Genomic DNA, 9,531 nt, shown 5'->3' on the forward strand with positions numbered 1-9,531 from the left:
TGTGTGGATTGATTTTACTTTCTTTATTTTTGTGAGGGCACATGGTTTCAAAAGGGATAGGTAACATTATTAGACTTCTCTAGGATGTTGGGTGTTCAAGCCACGAGTACATTGTGACAATGAGTCAGTTTTTGAGGCTAGGATTGTTATGAGCATGTTGACTTGTTTGAATATTTTTGAAGAAGGGCATAAGCAAAGGGAAGGATATGTGATGCATAGTCTAGAGCCTAATTGTTGCAAATAACCATGGTCATAGGTGCAGTGTACTTTGAATGATAAGAGCTTAATTTTGTTTCGTCTACTATAGGATGGTTTGTTCGAGGACGAACAAAGGTTTAAGTGTGGGGTAGTGATGTTCGGCATATTTCGATATGTGTTGCTGTTACTTTGACCATATTTTAACCGCTTCTTGTTGTTATTTGATCTTTAAAATGCCCAACATGGTTTAATTATTGGTTTTATGACTAATTAAGTTATGTGTGATGATTTAAGGTGTTTGGAGTGCAAAAATATGAAGAAAAGGTGGTCTAGCCAGAGGAAGAAGGGTTGGATGCGTCGCATCCAACCTAGAAAAAAAAACATCATCTTTCGTGCATCCTTAGCAGTGAAGTCGGCCCATAGCGTCCGCCATAGCATCCGTAACTGGGAAGTAGAAGAGAAGGTGGATGCGTCGCGTCCACCCTCACATGCAAAGTTAAGAAATGGAGGACGAGGTGGATGCGTCGCATCCACCTTAGCATCAACCCCTGAAGCCGATTTGGACTAGGGTTAGGAGAACTCTAGCCCACGACTTTTGGACGCAATATATAAGCTTAAAAAAACATTTTTTTAGGGCGGATAGATTGGAGAAGGAAAAGAAGCTATAACCAAGTTCTAAAACCACGGAATTCGTCTTGAGTTCTTATTCTCTCTTTCTTTTATTGATTCTTATGCACTCTTATGAAATTTTGGATGATTGCCTGAATATGAGTGGCTAAGAACCCTATTGTTCTAGGGTCATGGGTATACATGAATGTTGATGTTTGAAGTTTAATTTGACGACGTTGGGTTTATCATATTGGGTTGTTTATTTAATTCTGTTTTTAATTATTTTGCTGAGTAGCTAACAGTGAAATACTATCTACGAATCTAGAGTTGAACTCGAAAATGGGAACCCTAGATTGCATATAGAAGTAAATAGAGTAAATTCTCAAACCCGGGCATCGGGGAACGGATTCGCGATTAGGATAGGCATATACCTAATTGCCTTACTCGGTTGAAATACAGGAATTGTAAATGCGTTCTTGTTAAACTTAATTCCATAGACATATAGGTATTAAGTTAACTTGAATAGGCGAGTAAGAACTCGACAGATTCTTACGAGTGAAATTAACCCTGTGAATCAACAATTCAGATAAATCATTTAGTTATTTTAAACTAAGAATGCAACATGAATGTTAGATGACCCGTGACCCTGGAATATTATATCCTATTGATTGTTATTCAAAACTATTTAAGTGTTGTGTTTAATTCTTAGCAATTTATTATTTGATAGTCTTTAGGTAGTAATTTAGAAAATTATATATTTTGTCAGAAATATTTTGAATCAATAAGCTATTCGAGTTTGAATTAGTCAAAAGTTAATCATAAGTCTTCGTGGGAACGATACTTTATTCACTACTTTATTACTTGACGACCACGTATACTTGCGTGAGTGTGTTTGGACCCGACACCCGGTTCAAACAAAATCATTAGAAAAGAATCGTGACACAAAGAAAAACCAAGGGGGACTTGTTACCCTACCTAAAAAAAGAGAATCTTTTTTTCTTTTGCTTCGACTTTGATCCCTAAAGAAACCGGTCGATGATATCCATCGTCGGGAAAAATCAAAAATTTTAAAATTTTAATGATTTTTTAAATTTTTTCTATCTCCAACTGCTAAAACTAGCAAAACGAAAACTAATATACATATATACATACATACAAATATCCCCCACCCCACACTTTAAGTTGTGGCATTTCCCCATGGCACACAATTAAAAGCATAAAGTAAAGGAAACTTTCCTGAACATCTAGTCGGGGTCTGAGTCGTAGTCGGGCTCCTTTCCTTGTGCCCGAACTAATGCACACATCCATGCAGATAGCTTCTTCTCAGCCTTCTTTGGGTACACCCACACTTATCTTTCTCGCTCACTGCATCCTTCTCTTTTGAGCCCTTCAGTCTCCACTCAACACTTGCAGCTGGTTTGTCTTTCTGTGCCCCCTTTTCTACATCCATCTTAAATGTCACAGTCTCCTCACCCACTCTAAGCATGAGTTTTCTCTCATTTATATCTAATATAGATCTTCCCGTCGCTAAGAATGTTCTTCTTAGGATGAGGGGCACCGCCTTGTTTTCCTTCATATTTACTACTATAAAATCCAAAGGAAATATGAACTTCTCCGTATGAAATAATGCATCTTCCAATATCCCTTTGGGTATCAAAGTCGTTTGGTCTGCCAGCTACAATAATATTGGTGCAGACCTTATCTCTAAAATATCTTTCTCTAGTTTTCTGTAAATAGATAGAGGCATTAAATTAATTGAGGCACCAGAATCACATAAAGACTTATCAAAATTAATTGTTCCTAAAGAGCAAGGTGTAGTAAAACTCCATGGATCTCCATACTGTTGTGGGAGTCTATTTTGTAATATTGCACTGCAATGCTCTGTAAGTTTGACCACTGAGGTCTCCTCTACTTTCCTCTTCTTTGTAAGAATCTCCTTCAAGAAATTGGGATAAGAAGGCATTTGTGAGAGCACTTCTGTGAGTGGTAAGTTCACATGAACCAGTTTCAGCATATCCATAAATCTCTCAAGGTGCTTGTCCAGCTTTTCTCTATATAGCTTTTGGGGGAAAGGTAAACCATGCATATGCTTGCTCTCTTCAGGTTCCTCCTTTCTAGAATTCTGTTTCTTCGTTTTCTATGCTTTCATCTGGCCTTTCTTCTTTTTATCAACATCACCCTTCAGCTTCTCCCCACTTTCTTTTTCAAGTATCACATCTTCTTGGATCGGGGTGGGATCTTTCAACACTTTCCCCCTCCTCAAGGTTACAACATTCACTGTTTCTTTGGGATTTCTTTTAGTATCAGCAGGGAGAGTGTCCGGAACCCTCTCAGATAATATTGTTGCAATTTGTCCCACTTGCTTCTCTAAATTTTGAATTGCTGCTCCTTGTACTTCAAATCTTTCATTAGCTTTCACAATGAATGCCTTCATGAGATCTTCGAGACCAAGCTGATTGGGCTGTTGAGGCTGAAACTGCTGCCTCGGCTGATTCATAAAACCATGAGCTCCTTGTCCTTAAAATTTGGGGTTGTTTTGTTGCCATACATTAGCGGTACCCCCAGGTGAACTCCATGAAAAACTTGGGTGCTTCTGACCCATTGCATTAAAATTATAATTTCCCACAGCATTCACTTCCTCAGTTGAGGCTTGACACTCATATGTAGGGTGTCCTCTTCCACATATATCACAGGCTGTATGAGGCTCATTTTGTATCAAGGCTAAGGTCAGCTTTCGTATTTCTTTAGCCATAGCATCAAGTTGTGCATGCACATATATATTAGTATCAACTTGGTGAACACTAGTAGGTCTTCTTCTTTCAGCACTCTTAGAGGGCCAATGTTTGGCATCTTCAGATAACTCATCAACAATTGTAACAATCTCCTCCGGAGTCTTCTTCGTCAAAGGGCCTCCAACTACATTGATCAATATTCTACGCGAGGTCTGTGTCAATCTGTCACGACCCAAAATCTACTATAGGTCATGATGTCGCCTAACATTACCGTCAGGCAAGCCAACAATGATTTACTAACTTAATTACTCATTTTAGTATTTTTGAAGTCAAATTTTTTCCTTAATTGAACAGTATAAAATAGAATTTAAAGAGTGAATAAAAATAATTACATGAACCATAATAATGAATGACCTGAAGGAACCTCCAAAACCCGGTGTCACAAGTGCATGAGTATTTTCTAAGAAGTACAATAATAATACAACATCCGTCCTGAATGTAATAAGATAGAATAAAATAAATGGTACAATGGAGACTCGGTGGATTGCAATGCATAGCCTGGAATGCAGCTCACCTGAAGTCTTCCTAACAGGTGTGCCTACGCGCCAAGGTGGTTATCAATGAACCTGTCAGATCCTGCACATTTAGTGCAGAAGTGCAGCATGAGTACATAAATCAACGCGTATACAGTAAGTATCTAGCCTAACCCCGGAGAAGAGTGACAAGGGTTCGACATCGACAGTTACTAGAGGTCCAAGCAAATAATATAATAATCCATAACAGATATGAAGTACACAGAAATAGTGGAGTAAACCTATAATCTCATAATATTTTCAATTATTTCCTTTAAAGCATGAATTTCTCAAATCTTGTATTCTACCTTAATATCCCCAAAAATGTCCAGCGTCAATATCAAATAAATGAGTAATACCATAAAATGTCAGGCATCAATTGGGAGGTTTATCTCGTGATCACTCGGACTACTAGCGATATAACGCACGATTTCCGTCGAGGTCGTTCGACCCGATCTAAAAATAATGCGTACACTGCCGAGGGACGTGCGACACGATCCATAGATGCATCTATATACTACCGATGCATTCGGCCCGCTCCACAAGAAAAGGAAGAAAGTTTCCAAATTACAAGACACATATTTACAATACCGTACATGGGTACAAAAATGAATTTGATCTTTATCGTTTCTCAAATAACTCTCCCAAAACTCAAAGAGTTAAGGCTTGGCCAAGTATACATATATTTATTTCTAAATAAATTTCATTTATAACTTGAATAATTAAGCGAGCAACATGAGTTCAAATAATCCACATAATACAAAATAAGATGCTAAGTCTACCCAAACATAAACATGCTTTAGCTACGTACGGACTCTCGTCATCTCGTGCATACGTAGCACACACGACTAGTTGCACATAACAATAAATATCACCTAGGAGGTAGTTTACTTCTCACAAGGTTAGACAAGAGACTTACCTCGATCCGACGTGCCATAAACGGCTCCAAAGCCTCTCTAACACCTCAAGCCAAAGCCCGTCGCTCCAAAACTATTCAAACCATGTGAAAACTAACCAAAATATACTCTTATATCCATAATTAATCAATTTAAATGATCCCCAACTCTGCTCGAAAAGTTAACAAAATCTGCCCTAGGGGCCACGGGCCCGGATTCTGAAAACTTTCAAAGATAATCGTTACCCATAACAATACGAACTTAAATATATGATTTATTCCCAATTTCATGTCCAATTTTGTGGTCAAAATTCAAAAATATCAATTTCTAGGTTTTTCTTCAAAATTCAAATTTTCTACTAATTTCCATGTTAAATCAAAATATGAATTTAACTCAAAATATGAAGGAATCACTTACCTAGTGATGGGTGACGAAGAAGCTCCTCTAAAATCGCCCCAAGCTCAGCTCCCATGGAAGATTTGAGATAAAATGAGCAAAAACCCATTTTGCAAACTTATACACTGCCCAGGCGATCCTTCTTCGCGAACACGGCAAGTCCCTCTCGTTCGTGAAGGCTAAAACAAACAGCCCCAAATGTTTCTCTACACGTTTGCAAAGCCTTCCAACCTCTGCCCTGCACATTCGTGAGCCACGAGCCACGTTCGCGAGCCATGAGCCACATTTGAGAAGTCTTAACACCAGATAGCCCCAACCTCCCCTTCCTCTTCGTGTTCGTGTCTGCCCACTCGCGTTTGCCTAGGCTTCCCCGGCCTCTGCTCCGCGTTCGCGTCTCCTGCATCATGTTTACGTCTCCTGCATCGCGTTCACGTCTCCTGCATCGCGTTCGCGTCTCCTGCATCGCGTTCGCAATGGGAAAATCCCAGCAGCCCAAAAATTCTTCTTCGTGAACGTGTGAATCCCTTCGCATTGGCAAAGAAGAAAACAAGATACGAGCACCAGCAAATGCAAATCAGCCAAACTTGGTCCGAAACCGCCCCGGAACACACCCGAGGCCTCCGGGCCCCCGTCCAATCATATCGACCAGTCCCAATACATGACACGAACCTGCTCGAGGCCTCAAATCACATCAAACAATATCAAAACTATGAATCGCACACCAATTCATGTTTAGCGAACTTTAGAACTTCAAAACTTCTACATTTGACACCAAAACCTATCAAATCAAGTCTGATTGACCTCAAATTTTGCACACAAGTCATAATTTACATAACAGACATATTCCCACTTCGAGAATCAGGATCCGACCCCGATATCAAAAAGTACACTCCCGGTCAAACATCCGAAGAATCATCCAACTTTCGCCAATTGACGCCGAAACAACCTGCAGACTTCCTAATCAACATCCAGACATACTCCTTAGACCAAAATCACTATACGGAGCTACTCCCAGGCTCGGAATCCCAAACGGATATCGATAACGTCAAAATCCAATTCAATTCAAACTTAAGAAATTCTTAAACCTTCAAAATGCTAAACTCCCGAAATAAATGCCGAAATGTTCCCAGGCCACCCGATACTCGACCCGAACATACGCACAAGTCTAAATTCATCATACAAACCTATTGGAACCTTCAAATCCGGATTCTGAGGTCGTTTACTCAAAAGTCAAACCTTAGTCGATTCTTCAAACTTAAAGCTTCTGAAATTAGAATTTTCTTTCCAATGCAACTCTGAACTTCCTGAAACTCGATTGCGACCACACATAAAAGTCAAGATACATGAAGTAAAGCTACTCAAGGCCTCAAACCGCCGAAAAACACGCTAGAACTCAAAACGACCGGTCGGGTTGTTACATTCTCCTCCACTTAAACCTACGTCCGTCCTTGAACGTGCTAAGGACTGCTCTGGAGTTGCCCAAAATCGTTGTACAACACCTTGTGTACCTACCTATGCCACCACATTCTAGTTGAACACATTAGCTTGAGCTAGATTGAAAATCCACCCTATAACCTTAGCTAACAAACTTGAAAACCAAGTTCCAACTACCGAATTTCTTTACAAGGCCTGATTCTAACACACGAACATCGTACCAATCACCACACACTGTACCAAAACATGGCCATGCATCTATGTTGAAATCACACCATGCACCACATAAGTCGGTTGCCCATAATAATATCCTCTGACCACAATAGTTGAAATTTAACAAATCCGGTGCCAATAATACACCGCATGACACATGTAAGTCCTGTTCCAACTCTCGAAATGCTGCCACGATGAAAGAGACGTGTAAAAACTCATAACCACCTGCCGAATCAATAATCCAAGGAGTCTCTCCGCCTGACCAGAACCATTACCTCATTTTGAACTAAATAATGATATTTTGCCTTTTAATGTACCTTATATAAATCTGATTGCACTAATTTCAGGCCCAATAATCTCGTCTCACCCAGTACAAACCACTCAGGCAATAAACTGTCTCAGACACTACCAAAAACCTTATATGACGCCCACAATGTGCCAACAAGCTACAACTCGAATGTGATACACAAGGAACGAACTTTGAAGAAGGACTACTCAGCCCGTGTAATGAATAAAACGGCTGAACAGATGTTGAGACCAACCTCAGGGATGAAAAACAAGACACACAAAATAAGTGTAAGAAACTATGCTCAACATATCGTTGTTGGAGCGTGCAACCCGATCCACATAGCATGCCTTTGGTGGCGTGCCACCCGATCTGCACATAACAATTATGAAGAAAACACACATATTAAGCCATAGTGCTCATACTTATAAAATGCCCGAATATCGACCACAAGCACGCCAAGTGCATAATACAAATCCTGGGGAGACGGATAGCGCTGTAAACTACGAAATCCAAGCACAACTAAGGTACAATAAATGACCTGCATCTCGAGAGCCATCCTTCTCACATAACACCACAAGCTACACGGGACCTCAACATATGTGCGAATAATCAAGCCATATCGCAACCCACATTGTACAATAGAGATTTATGTAGAATAGATGACGACGAGAATAACATCCCATGCCCGACGACTCCTACGTAAGCAATGCTATGACAAACGAACACATCCGATCTGATATAGATCACACATTCATATTAGCCCCACCAACGGACCTCACACTGATTCTGATCATACCCAACTGGGCCAATAGCCCTCCAAATATCCACAATGGCCCTATTCATGACACATAAGAACAACCGTCAAATCCGAAACAAACTCACACGGTCCACATCCCAAGGAATAGGATGCCTCTCAGGCATAAAATCTCGCATTTGCGATATTACCATAACCTCGATACTTGGTTTTAATCTTTCTCAATCAAATGACTAACATGCCACGCTTATACAAATCTCCCTATGGGGTACGCTCCCACGACCTTTCGCTCCGGTAGCAAAACCTGCACCTCCATACCACCAGCTGTACTAATTTTGTAAGGCAAATCACAATCCGCAAATCAATACACAATGACTCTTCCACAGAACACCATTCTCAGGTGACATTAAGATAACTCTAGCTTACTCAAAGCATCTGGATTCATTCCTGCTCATCTGAGCTCGTGACATTCTTATCAACACCGAACATCAACCTTGATCCTCAATTTCCAATTCCCTTGCTGCTCAATGCATCTATCATGCCGCTATATGGGAGTACAAGAATTCATCATAACTCCTAAACTACCAATAGAATAACACTTCATTCTCTAGACCTTTCAGTTAGCTCATTTTCAAAGAGCCCGTGCAACACGCAACTGATTTCACAAACCGCAGAAAATACAACCTCAAACTGTGATCTAAACCATCATAACTCTTCCGGAATCCATTTACACAACCATGCCATTTTAATCACGTACCTCCCAAATCAATAAAGTTGGGGTGGTTGTCAAGCCCGCAGTTACAACCATAAACCACACCTTAATTCTTGAACCCACTAGGACCGTTGTTGAGAGTCACCCACTCTGACCTGATCCCGAATATAACCAACTTCAATGCTCTGCGAGCACCTGAACGCCCTCTCAAAGGAGCATCCGGCTGAATTCTTTTCCTTGTACATCACATCCACAAAGCATACACTTTGAGTCTTCCCAAAACCTGCACATGAATCGATAGGGTTAGCACTGATTTATCAATTCCGGCTCGAATTACCCTTGATGTTTTCCCTTTCTTAGTCACAAATAATCCACCAATGTACCGATAACCAGAAGCTGCACAAGCCGACAACCACGCGATCCAATCGTAGACGGTGGGGCTCCCCTACTTAGCTTTAAGCTATAATTGTATTAATCTAGAACCCGCAAGGATTCTTCCTTCTCAATTTCCATGATCTCGCATCATTAACCCGCCAAACTTATCGAAATCTTTTGATAAGATTTTCATGAACATTCTGAATCACTAGTCACAATAACATTTTCGCCCTCTCACTGGGTAGCAAGTAGTATTCTTCGCAGAAGCTTCATCAACATCACGCAACCGCTAACCTGCTCATCTGAGATAACCCACCTATGGAATTCCTTACCGACATCTTCCAACGACAC

The sequence above is a fragment of the Nicotiana tomentosiformis genome, chromosome 1 (genome assembly GCF_000390325.3).
Source record: "Nicotiana tomentosiformis chromosome 1, ASM39032v3, whole genome shotgun sequence".
NCBI lineage: Eukaryota > Viridiplantae > Streptophyta > Magnoliopsida > Solanales > Solanaceae > Nicotiana > Nicotiana tomentosiformis.